Genomic DNA, 14,081 nt, shown 5'->3' with positions numbered 1-14,081 from the left:
TATATCATTTGAGTGAATATCACTGTTAACATCACTAATTCTTGAATAGTCTATTAATGACGGGTGTCTAGTGTATCTGGTGCATGTTTTATTAATCTTTATTGAATATTTGTGTAACCTTGGGGGTTTACTGCTTAGTATTAGTGTTACTGTCACACTGGAGGCTTAGTGTACAATATTGGTGTTACAGTGGCAGTTCAACATTGGTTGACCAGTGGTAAGATCACACTGATAATTTAGTATTAGTGTTATTATTATTATTATTATACAGGATTTATATAGCACCAGCAGTCTGCGCAGTACTTTAAAACATAAGGACAGACAGCACAGTTACAATACAATTCAATACAATACCGGAGGAATCAGAGGGCCATGCTCGTTACAGCTTACAATCTGAAAGGGAGGGTCAAGTGTCACAAAAAGTAATAACTGTTGGGGATGAGCTGATGGAGAAAGTGGAGATACAGTGGTTAGATGGAGGTTGGATAGGCCTCTATCAAGAGAGAGATTTTCAGGGATCGTCTAAAAGTGGATAGAGTAGGAGACAGTCGAACGGATTGCGGTAGGGAGTTCCATAGAATGGGAGAGGCGTGCATCAGAGGAGGTGGCAAGGGAGCTAGAGAGAAAGGGGTCTTGAGAGGAACAAAGACGATGATTTGGTTGGTAGTTTGAGATTATGTTAGTGATGTAGATGGAGGCCAAGTTGTGAATGGCTTTGTAAGTTATTGTTAGTATTTTGAATTTAATTACTTGGGTGAATGGAAGCCAATGGAGGGATTGGCAGAGAGGGGTAGCAGACATTGAAGTAAGGTAAGGTTGATTCTAGCAGCAACATTCATGATGGACTGAAGGGGGGATAGCCTAGTATTGAAGTGTACCTAACTTTTTTTCTAAATTTGGGTGGAGTGGCCAAGGGTTATCAACCCTGCTCTTTTTTTGTGCTGACTTTGTCGCCAGTGAGTAGATTTACTTTCACTATTTATCCTGCTTCCTTGTGACCATTATAGCAGAGAGTCTAGGACAAAGAGTCAGGAAAAAGCACAGTGGCTGTGATGTGTTTTATCTCCTGATCATTAAAATACATTTTTTGGACTTTCCATACACTAGTTTTTGGTCATCCACTCCTCTCTTCCAAGTATTTTTAATGTTGCCCTAGTATTGTGATGTGCTCTGTAGAAAAAGAATGCTAAGGGCCCATTTACACCAACAGACCTCAGAATGGAGATGCTGCAAAGTACCTCAATGCACAAAAATGAGGTGCATGCATTGTGCTGCCCTGCAGTGTATTGCAGTGCACAAGCATTTGAATAGCACCACAGTACACCAACACATGTAACATGCATTACCATGCACAGCAATGTAATTGGCCTGAATAGACCCAAAATCAAATAGTTCTTTAGAACCAAGTGCTCTGCTTGTGATGGTCTTTGCTTTTACAGTAATTTTAACATATATTTTTACATATATTTGTAAATGCATTCCAAAAATATAGAGTTGTATTTTTAAAGACATACAGTATATTTGAAATGTATTTTTTAAAATATATTTCATAGATTTTTGTGAGTAGATTTACTTTCACTATTTATCCTGCTTCCTTGTGACCATTATAGTAGAGAGTCTAGGACAAAGAGTAAGGAAGAATTAAACATTTTGAGGAATAGAAGGAAAATCTTTTGATGTGGACAATTGTCCTGGTGACAACTGTCTTAGTGAAGATCTCACCTACTTTTGGAGAGATTCCATCTAATTTTCTGATGTAATTATGGGACAGTAAGTGAAGAAAATGCCTGGCAATGGGATATAGCTAAAAACCATTTATTATAACCATTCCCTACTCTATATAAAACAATAAAAACTAAAACAATGTAGTCTATATATAATAGGGTTACATTTACTGTTAATAAACCATGTGATTTAGTCATGCAAAGGTGTCAGACCTTTTCAGTTGCCTATCTCCAACAAAAATATAAATTTCACTGCTCCAAGTCAGTCTGCCTCACCTCTAGCCCCCTAATCCACACAGGAAGGTGCTGGTCCAGAACTGCAAAGACTTGGAAGAGAGGAGTGGATGACCGCACACTAGTGCATGGAAAGTCCAAAAATGTTATTTAAACGATCCAGAGATAAAACACATCACAGCCACTCAAGACAAGGAACAAACGTTGGTGCATATCACACTAAGAGCGCTTAGTCATAAGTTTAGTCATTTATTTAGCGTGAAACAGGTCAGCGTTTGTTCCTTGTCTTGAGTGGCTGTGATGTGTTTTATCTCCAGATCATTTAAATAAAATATTTGGACTTTCCATGCACTAGTTTTTGGTCATTCACTCTCTTCCAATTATTTTTAATGTTGCCCTAGTGTTGTGATTTGCTCTGTAGAAAAAGAATACTATTGGCCCATTTACACCAACGGACCTCAGAATGGAGATGCTGCAAAGTACCTCAACGCACAAAAAAATGAGGTGCATGCATTGTGCTGCTCTGCAGTGTATTGCAGTGCACAAGCATTTGAATAGCACCACAGTACACCAACACATGTAAGATGCATTGCCATGCGCAGCAATGTAATTGGCCTGAATAGACCCAAAATCAAATAGTTCTTTAGAGTCTGCATGCACAATAGCCCAGTTCTCTGCTTGTGATGGTCTTTGCTTTTGCATTTCACCATCATTTGTACCAGAAGATGAATCACATGTCAGCCCTTGACTATGGAGCATGCAATTCATTTAGTCCGATTCAGTAAATAGTAATAGTGGAAAAATGTACCTTGAAGAGATACAGGGGTTGATTTACTAAAACTGGAGAGTGCAAAATCTTGTGCAACTGTACATGTTAGCTAGTCAGCTTGTTCAATAAAGCTTTGACCAAAAAAAAAAAAAAAATGGAAGCTGATTGGTTTCTCTGCAGCTGTGGCAAAACTACAAGTCCCATCATGCACCAGATTTTGCACTCTTCAGTTTTAGTAAATCAGCCCCATAGTCCATGATGACTACATGGAAAATGAGTAATTACCATTATACATGCAAGTGAAAGCCCTGGTTCACATATATGCAAATTGGATGCGTTTTGAACCACATCCGATTTGCATGACATTAGAACCAATCCAGCTTTCTATGGAGCTACTTTACATAGAGCAGTGCTATTTAAAAAAAAAAGTCAGGTACAACTTTTGAACAAAACCGCTCCGGACTCCTTTTACAAATCGCAGTGAAACCAGTCTCGCACATATGTGAACACGGTCAAAAGGTGCTGGATTCAAAGAAAAGGAATATAGAGCACTAAGCAAACGCAACTATTTACCCTCAAGAAGTCAAAATGTTTTAAAGTATAAGATACTCCTTCTCCTAAATAAAGTGTACATAGCCAGTTGTTCCATACAGCTAGGAGACTGCACTACCAGCTCTAAAAAAGGGTCTAAGGCAGGGGTGTCAAACTGGTGGCCCTCCAGCTGTTGCAAAACTACAAGTCCCATCATGCCTCTGCCTTTGGGAGTCATGCTTGTAACTGTCAATCTTGCGATGCCTCATGGGACTTGTAGTTTGGCAACAGCTGGAGGGCCACCAGTTTGATTCCCATGGTTTAAGGTAATAACTGCAAAATTAGTCAGCAATATCACTGAGGAATGGAAAACTTGGACCTGTTTACTGCTGAACTCTAGACAAAGACCTAAATACACAGATGATATACATATAAATGGAAGCGATTTTACTTTTCAAAGAATTTGTTTCTCTGTCAATCCATTCCTGAGATTTAAATAACCCTGTCAAATAATACAGCCCTTTTAAAAACGGTATAATTTCTGTACTGCAAATATTTAAACCGAGGTATGAGTAATAAAATGTCATTGTTCTGGGACTGGGTCACGGGTGTGAATTTGTTTACAATGGCTAGGAGCACTTCAGAGCATGCATAAAACAAATAGCTAGATAGTTGATTAAAAGATCCAATAGCAAAACCAGCTTTTCTGCAGTCTTCACTTTCAATCTACAGATTTTCCCGCAGTCCTTTTTTTTGCCCCTACATGTCCCCAGCCCAATGGCCAACATCATTCAACCCACTTTCTCTAAGCCCACATCATCCTGAAATCGCCTTAGCCTGTTACTGGACAGTGAAATGAGAATGAGCACTGTGATGAGTTCAAACATGCTTGGGACAAGCATAGATCTATAGTCAGACAAAACAGTTAACAAAAAAAAAAGACCCCTCCCCACTAAACAAAAAAAAAACCACACATGCAAAAAAAAAAAAGCTCAGACTTGATGGACCACTCAGTCTTCTGCCATCACTTTTTTTGTGCTTTATCTCTCTGTCACTCTGCTCTCTCCTTCTATCATCATGATTATTGGCCATGCATCAGCTGATTGGCTCCTTGTGATGCTTCTTCCTCTTGCACTCCAGCTCTTCTATACAGGGATTGCAGGAGGCTGATGCCAGATCAAATTCAGATACTTATCCTGCTTGCATTTATAAAATTAATTTCATGATATATTAATGATTTGTAGAGTTGCATTCATTTGTGTTTTTATATCTGTCTAGAGTTCAGATTTAAGATGGTGATTGTAAGTCAACCATTGGATAACGCTAGATATTAAAATAATGGAGTGTTCATTTATCTCACAGACATCTCTGACACTCATACTCAGTTTCCTTGGCAATGTAATGTTTTTTTATACACAATGCCCATTATTGATGGAAAGACTGCATCTTCATGAATACATGTGCATAAAATGGCTGCCTTAGCCATGCTGCCTCCATCTTTGACATACTGTCCGAGACAACATAACAGCTGGTTTCCATCAGTATATTAATGAATATAGCCAATGCAAAAAGCAATTATGTTAGCTGCAAAGGAAAATGTATATACAACACTCTAAGCACCCATAAATGTATGAACCTTCAGCTAATGTTAGAGAATTTTATAGAGTGTTTATTCACGCACCTTCTACAGGAAATACTTGCTTTAATAGAAAGTTTCCAGTGATACAATGTAAACAGTTGACAGAAATAATTGGAGGTTGACTCCAATTTAAAAGCATTAAGGATGGCTTTGGACTGTTGTAACATAAAGCAGAACACATTTGTCCAGTTATCATTATACACAGGAGCTGTTATGTGCAGTTGTAATATATCTACATTTTTTCCCAAAATTTTCCATTTTAGAGGATCATAGGAGCTTAGCTTTGTATGATAACTAATCCATATTTGTGCTATTAATACATAAGAGCTCATCAGTTTAATAGCACTGAAAAAAATCACATGCTAGATCCTTCTCTAAATATTTTATTAGTAACATATCTATTTACTTTAACATAATAAATTAAAAAGTTTAAACAGATATTTCTGATTTATCTAAGAATGCACAATTAAGGAAATAGTCTTGTGAATTCGACCACTGCCAATCTTCAGAGTACTCTTAATCTGGCCAGACATATTAAAGTGATTCTAAATGTAATTAAAAAAAATAACAAACATGTTATACTTACTAGCTCTGTGCAATTTTTGTACAGAACAGCCCCAAACCTCTTCTTTTTGGGTCCCCCCCTGGCAGTCCTGGCTCTTCCCCCCAGCTGAGTGCCCCCAATAGCAAGCTCTTGCTATGGGGACACTCGAGCAGGCTTGTTGTTCATTCACACACAGAGCTTGATTTGACCCCACCCCCACTCTCTCCTCATTGGCTCACTGGCTGTGATTGACAGCAGCTGGAGCCAATTGCTCCCGATGCTGTGTGAGCCATTGAGGAGAGAACCAGGAAAGCTGAATTGAATTGAGATAGGGCTCAGATAAGTATAAGGGTGGGCGCTGCACCCAGAAGGTATTTACCTTAATGCATAGAATGTGTAAAAAGAGAAGTTTAGTTTTTTTTTAAATAATACCTACCCATATGGAAAACAAAATATATTTTAAATATATTTTAAAAAATATTCTTCCCAAATATATTGACATATATTTGAAATGCTACAATTTTGGCCATATTCAATATATTTCAAAATATATTTAAATAATTATATATATATATATATATATATATATATACACATACTGCATGTTGAAATGCGTTATTACAAAATATATGAAAAATATTTAAAAAAATACATTTCAGATATAATGTACGTCTATAAAAATACAAATACAAATCTACATTTTTGGAATGCATTTACAAATATATGTAAAAATATATGTTAAAATGAATTTTTTATATGTTAAAAAAAAATGTTTTTAAATATATTCTTCAGGTTTTTTTTAACATATAAAAAAGTCATTATAACTCCAATATATTTTTACATATATTTGTAAATGCATTCCAAAAATGTAGATATGTATTTTTAAAGACATACAGTATATTTGAAATGTATTTTTACAAATATTTTTCATATATGTTGTAATAAAAACGCATTTCAACATTTCAACATGCAATATATATATATATATATATATATATATATATATATATATATATATATATTGAAATATATCTTGAAATATATTGAGTACAGGGCAAATTTTAGCATTTCAAATATATGTCAATATATTTGGGAAGGACATTTGCAAAATATATTTCAGATATATCTTTCTTCCATGTGGGTAGGTGGATGCTGCATCCGTCCCCTGCTGGCTCTAAGACTAAAGGCGGCCATAGATTTCCGATTTTCTTGCCGCATTATTGGCCGATATTCGTACCGTTAGTGGGGAAAAATGTTGGCCGTTTTTCTTAATTTTAAGAGATTTTGAAAATCGTCCAAGGTGGAAAATCCTGGGACGATTTGTTAGATCAGCCGATTTTCGTGGTAATTTATGGTCAAATCTGCTGTTCTTCTGGCTGATTTGACAATAAATTAACTATGAAGAAAAAGAAGAAATAGAAGAAATAGATTTTGCAGGAGAAGAAGAAATAGAATATCAAGAAGAAGAATTGAAGAAAAGAGGAGAAGATGAAATAGATTTTGCAGAAGAAGACGGAGAAGAAAAAAAGTTGCAACATTGTATCTATTTGTATGCATTTCGGATACAGATGTTTCTATTCAAGTACAAATAGATACAATGTTGTTTCTCTTCTTCTGCACAGTCTATTTATTCTGTCAAATATAATAGCGGGTCTCTATGCAGGGACACCGCTATTATATTAATTGACGGCCGTAGACGGGACTAAAACCCGCCGACTTTTTTTTTTAATTAGTGGCAACATCGGCCGTCTGAACGACCGATTTACGACTTTTAAAAAAGAAAAACGGCCGATTGTCCCCACGTCTATGGCCTGCTTTAGAACTGAGAGATCAAACTCTGGTGATCACTCTGGTCACTGTGCTTCGTGAACTCTCTGCTCTGGCACACCATCCCCTCCTCCTGCAAGCTCACTGGAGCATTGGGCTGTGGAGGGGGTGGGAGCGACCGACTGAGCTGAGTGCTGGTCCAGACACCTGAATGGATCCCAACTTTAAAATCGGGATCGGCTGAAAACAGGAGTGCAGAACGAACTGCACTCCTGTGATTCACAGGAGAAATACAGCCAAAAGAGGTTTGGCTGTACTTCTCCTTTAAGGTAAAAAACATTCTGCCTGTACAGCCACAATACATCTCATCTGTTTCTTGCTGAATTCAATCAACTTTTGTGGAAGGAGACGAGTGGAAAAAGTATTGGCTGAACAATCAAATGCAGGTGCTGCTCAGGCATTCTGACAGCTGCATGTGGCCATATCATCCATCCTGCACCTTCACCTTTTTTGCTTGACCCCGGGTGCCAATAGAGACACTGCACAAATCCATAGACACATTAGAAAGAGAATCTCAAATATTTACTGAGATCTCAATAACAAAACATGCAATAAAAAGCTACACGTATCAGAGACTTACAGGTGGGCAGCACATAATTTCCTGAAGTACCATTCGGATGTGCATATACCTGCATACAGCCACTGTGTATTCTAGCCTGTAATTGATTTTGATAGGCAGCTGGCAGAAGGCTGTATGCTGGCACCTGTGACTCCCAGGCAGAGAGTTACGCCACAAATTTATGCTGTACGACTCTCTTGCGGCCGTGTATGTACCCTTAAAGGTAGAGACTGGATTTTCCTATTAAACCTAATGAAAAGGTTCATTTAGAACTGAAATGTGTTATGCTACCACCATGGTATAAGAAATGCTTTTATGCTTTAACGGTTTTCCGAAAGTAATAATACAATTAAGAGAAAGTAGACCAAGCTTACTTTGCTAGAGCTTTGCACGACAGAGATCTGTCTGCATCTAAAATAGATTTACCGTTATTAAACATTGGAGAGTAAATCCTTAGAGTGCATTACTAAAGTGCTTTAAGCAGTATTTATGGAGTAAAAATAAGGAAAGAACTATCATTTTTAATTAAATCAGTTTTTCCTTTAAAGTAAAGATATAATTGAGATTGTGCATCGCAAGAAGAAAACTTGCTAAAGGCAAATGTTATAAGCACGTAGTCAGTGTGAGCTCAGTGTGAATGATTCATGCTCATTAATAAACACAATACACTTCTTAAAGGTATGTTTATTTAATATATATATATATATATATATATACTGAAATGTGATCAGTTTAATTTAAATCTTGTTAAAGGATAGCATAACCGAAGAACAAGAATTTAAATTATTGTATTATTGCAGCTCCCCAGTCCTTATATGTGGCTGCATTCGTTTTAATTTGTCAGGCTCATAACATTTTTGGTAAGCACAGAAAATACCCGTTGCCAGAAATGCTGTTTCCTTGAGAAGACCTGAAAGCACCAACAATGTTATCTTCCCTCGGTAAACTATTAATTCCCCCCTACACTCACCAAAAGACATGTTGAAAATCCAGCTTGAGTGACAATCATGGATCCTCGTTAGATAAAGTGGGGGAGTGAGTATAGCCACCCTAGGGCATAAAGTGTGTTATTTGCAGCACTACCAGGGTAAAAATAAATTAAGGCAGCCAACGTTTTTGTAAACTGGCAAGCTGGGTATGATTGTTAATGTTTAGTCCTCATCAGGGGCAGACTGACAACTCATGGGGCCCCCGGGCAATAGGGGATCATGGGGCCCCTGTGTCCTCGCCCAAACTCAAAAAAGCCTATGAAAAAGGTACTAGGGGCATCTCATGGGGCCCCCTACTAACCCCGGGTCCTCGGGCAGTGCCCAAGTTTCCAAATGGTCAGTCCGCCCCTGGTCCTCATGCACACTTGACAATTTTACAGCGGCTGTTTTTGGCTTTTGACGTTTTTTTCTACAGCTAGTAAACCCCGCAGCATGTTATCCTATGTGTCCATGCACACATAGACTGTAATCAACGTTTTTTGGCTGGGAAGTTTTTTGGCTGAAAAAAACCCCAGAACTAGTGGGTTTCAATAAGAGTTTTTTAGCTGTAAAAAACACTCTAAGACTCCATGCATACTGCAGCTGATAAGCTCATGTTTAGGAGCTTTTCTGCTTTTTTTTCAGCAGCCCCTGAACTCTCCCTAATGTTTTCCTATGTGTCCATATACACATCGTCGTTTACAGTCGTTTACAGGCAGTTGAGTTTACAGTCTTTTTTGAATGCACCAAACTTTCGTTCAGAAGTAGATTTTATCAGCATTTCAAATGCTTGTAAATGTTTGTAAATGAATGTAAACTCGGCTAACCGTGTTTCTAAGTGTTTGCGTTTGGAACTTTTTTTTAACTCTTCCATTTCCAGATACTGTCCTTTTTTTCATCATGAAAAATGCATGCAAAGAATTTTCCCGGTACTCAAATGGACCTGGTACACCATACTTTGAGGTTAATATGAGAAAATATGTTAGACACTGCTGCAATAGTTTCTGCACAGAAATGAGCTGGAACACATCCAAACATCACAAAAAAAATAAAAAAGACAGCTAATCTAAACAAATACTGCTCTCTCTGCTTCTGCTCTCTCTATTTCTCTCAAAATGTCTGAAATAGTTAGTTTTTTACTGTTTTTCAGTGCATTCTGGGCATTTTGGAAGATTACTTCTAAAAGCAAACACTCATAAATGCACATAAACCCGGTATGCAAACACTGCTAAACAGACATTTTTTTAACCTACGTTTTCCGTCGTTTAGAAATGCTTTCCAAACGTCCTGTGTACATGAAGCCTTAATGTTTAACCCTCATGCACACTTGACATTTTTACAGCGGCTGTTTTTGGCTTTTGCCATTTTTTTCTACAACTAGTAAACCCCCCAGCATGTTATCCTATGTGTTCATGCACACATAGACTGTAATCAACGTTTTTTATTTGAAAAAAAGAAACCCCCATAACTAGTGGGTTTCAATATGAGTTTTTTAGCTGTAAAAATGCTCTAATGCTGAAAAACGCTGAAAAACGTGGGAAAACGCAGCTAAACACTAATGCAAAAACGCTACAAAAAGCTGAAAAACTCAACGTTACCAGCGTTATCAAAATGTTAAGTGTGCATGAAGGCTTAAAGTAGATCTAAACACAATCCTAAACGTTTAGGTTAGTGTAATTTCAACTAGGGAAGACCTGATCGTACAAGAAGCTGCAAACATTTTGTAATATCTGCCACACACACCAGCTATATTTTGCTTAGAGGGGAACTTTCCTTTCTTTGGTGCAATAGACTATCTTATTGGTTCTAAAACAAATAAATAGTTTAGTCAAGCCTTTGCACTGCATTGGTGACTCACTTGGTTCTCTGTTTGATGTCCTTTGTAAGGAACACTATGCTCAGCAGGGATATGACAGATTTATATTATGGTCAGTATAGTCTCCATACTTGTAGCGAAGTAGTTCACTATTCTGTTTCTAAAATGACTGATCTGCACCAGAATGTGCCTACGAAAATAACACACGTTTGAGGTGACTGTGTGATATGTGCTCCTCTAACAAATTCAATCTTACTATCTCAGCATCATTCAGTCAACATTTTTCATCTTCATTGATTGCTTTACTAGGTAAACCTGTCTACAGAAAGGTTCAGTTTAGAGATCATCCTTTGCCATCTACAGTAGTCAACATTGCAGGTATACATTTTGAGTATATTTTACAGCTAATAGCACTAACCCGTGTGTGTGTTTTTTTTTTCCTAATATTACTTTAACAAATAGGGGGAGAGTTACTTAAACTGGTGCTCTCAGAATCTGGTGCAGCTGTGCATAGTAACCAATCAGCTTATAGCTTCAGCTTGTTCAATTAAGCTTTGGCAATAAAACCTGAAAACTGATTGGTTTGTATGCAGAGCTGCTCCAGATTTTGCACTCTCCGGAGTTAGAAATGAACCCCGTAGTTTTCTCCATAAGACAACAGAAAGATGATTAGAAACTGTGTGTAATGTAACCATAAAGCATAGCAGATACTCTACAGCATTTACCACTGGGACCCCTGAGCACCCAAGATCAGAACACATGCTCTTGTTTAGGATTCAGATGTTGTCCATCCATTGTTGTCCATCCACTGAATTGTGTGTTTACTCCCCTGAATTGAAAAAAAATCATAAAATATTAAGCAGCTCTATTATTGATCTCCCTATGTTCAACTTGAACTTCTGTCAGATAATGCACCACATTGCCGTGAAGATAGTTGCAATTACAAATGTTTAGGCATTCTCATGTTTATTTCTTTTGTTTGTATTGATATGACACAAAAGAGTGGAGGAAAAAAGCCTAATCTGACACATTCCACACAAAACCCCAAAACTGGACTGGATAAAATGATTGGCACCCTCAATTTAATATTTGGTAGCGCACCCCTTGGAAAAAATAACTGAAATCAATCGCTTCTTGTAACCATCAATGAGTTTCTTACACCACTCTACTGGAATTTTGGACCACTCTTCTTTTACCAACTGCTGCAGGTATCTCAGATTGGAAGGTTTCCTTTTCCCAACTGCTGATATGAGATCTCCACAGGTGCTCTATGGAATTGAGTTCTGGACTCATTGCTGGCCAGTTCAGTACTCTCCAGCACTTTGTCTGAAACCATTTTTGGGTGCTTTTTGATGTGTGCTTTGGGTCATTGTCCTGTTGTAAGACCCATGACCTCTGACAGAGACCCAACTTTCTGACATAATGCCATGCACACGGTCAAGACATCAAGTACCCGAAGCAGCAAAGAAACCCCAAAACATAATTAAACCTCCACTATTTTTGACTGTAGGGACTGTATTCTTTTCTTTAAAGGCCTCATTTCTTTTTCTGAAAACAGTAGAGTGATGGGCTTTACCAAAAAGCTGTCATTTTGTTACATCTGTATACAGCACATTCTCCCAAAAGGGTTTTGGCTTCCTCAGGTAGGTGTCAGCAGTGGGGTCTTCCTGGGTCTCCTACCATAGCATCCCTTTTCATTGAGATTGGAATGTATAGTGCGAGCTGACACAATTGTACTGTGCCTGAAGGTCAGCTTGAATTTGTTTTGAAGTTGATCGAGGCTCTTTAGCCACCATTTGAACAATCCTTCATTGCAATTTTTGATCAATTTTTCTCTTTTGTCCATGTCCAGGAAGATTATCTACAGTGCCATGGGCTGTAAACATCTTGACAATGTTGCTCACAGTGGACACAGGAACATTAAGATCTCTGGAGATGGACTTGTAACCTTGAGATTGTCCATGCTTTTCCACAATTTTTGTTCTCAAATCCTCAGACTATTCTTTGCTGCTCTTTCTTTTCTCCATGCTCCATGTGGCACTCAGAGACACACAACAGAATAGTTGAGTCAATTTTTCACCTTTTTTAACTGGTTGCCAGTGTGATTTCTATATTATCAGCACCTGTTATTTGATACAGGGGAGTTTTATTACAAATCACAGGAGCATCAAAAACTTGAAATGTAATAATTTTGAGAAGGTGCCAATAATTTTGCCCAGTTAATTTTTGGGGTTTTGTATGGAATGTGTCAGATTTGGCACTTTTCTCCACTTTTTTGTGTCATACCAATACAAACAAAAGAAATAAACAGGAGCATGGCTAAACATTTGTAATTGCAACATTTTTCAGCTGAATGGTCAACTTCTGTCGGACAGGCTGGTGCACACATGGGCTGAATGTCGGCCAGTTCAACAGAAACTGGCCAATATTCGGCCCGTGTTAAAGACTTTTTTTTGTGAATCTGTTTGCAAATTTTCTTACATGGAGATCTTGCTATTGACAGCACTTTTTGTTTCAAGCTGATCATGCTAAGCCCCCGCCTTTGATTTATCAGCAGTATTATCAGCCTGCCATGTGCACACAATTCAGTAGGTTGTTAGGCTGCCTATTAGGTCTATAATATGAGTAGTCTAGAACCCATATGACAATGCTGCTAATTGTAAGGCAGTGGCTTAATTCTTTTGTTTGTATTGATATGACACAAAAGAGTGGAGGAAAAAAGCCTAATCTGACACATTCCACACAAAACCCCAAAACTGGACTGGATTAAATGATTGGCACCCTCAATTTAATATTTGGTAGCGCACCCCTTGGAAAAAATAACTGAAATCAATCGCTTCTTGTAACCATCAATGAGTTTCTTACACCTCTCTACTGGAATTTTGGACCACTCTTCTTTTACCAACTGCTGCAGGTATCTCAGATTGGAAGGTTTCCTTTTCCCAACTGCTGATATGAGATCTCCACAGGTGCTCTATGGAATTGAGTTCTGGACTCATTGCTGGCCAGTTCAGTACTCTCCAGCACTTTGTCTGAAACCATTTTTGGGTGCTTTTTGATGTGTGCTTTGGGTCATTGTCCTGTTGTAAGACCCATGACCTCTGACAGAGACCCAACTTTCTGACATAATGCCATGCACACGGTCAAGACATCAAGTACCCGAAGCAGCAAAGAAACCCCAAAACATAATTAAACCTCCACTATTTTTGACTGTAGGGACTGTATTCTTTTCTTTAAAGGCCTCATTTCTTTTTCTGAAAACAGTAGAGTGATGGGCTTTACCAAAAAGCTGTCATTTTGTTACATCTGTATACAGCACATTCTCCCAAAAGGGTTTTGGCTTCCTCAGGTAGGTGTCAGCAGTGGGGTCTTCCTGGGTCTCCTACCATAGCATCCCTTTTCATTGAGATTGGAATGTATAGTGCGAGCTGACACAATTGTACTGTGCCTGAAGGTCAGCTTGAATTTGT

At 38.0% G+C, this 14,081-nt stretch overlaps 1 protein-coding gene across 4 annotated transcripts in view; it reads left to right on the top strand.

The window, feature by feature from the left end:
- LOC149455266 (sodium/calcium exchanger 1) overlaps positions 1-14,081 on the top strand; it is a 439,670-nt gene that overhangs the window by 329,268 nt on the left and 96,321 nt on the right. The window lies entirely within an intron of this gene.

The sequence above is a fragment of the Staurois parvus genome, unplaced genomic scaffold, assembly GCF_062004578.1.
Source record: "Staurois parvus isolate SC_StPar_1 unplaced genomic scaffold, SC_StPar_1.0 ptg000401l, whole genome shotgun sequence".
Lineage (NCBI taxonomy): Eukaryota > Metazoa > Chordata > Amphibia > Anura > Ranidae > Staurois > Staurois parvus.
Note: the sequence above shows the minus strand (reverse complement) of the source record. Positions and strands in the feature narration are given on the sequence as shown.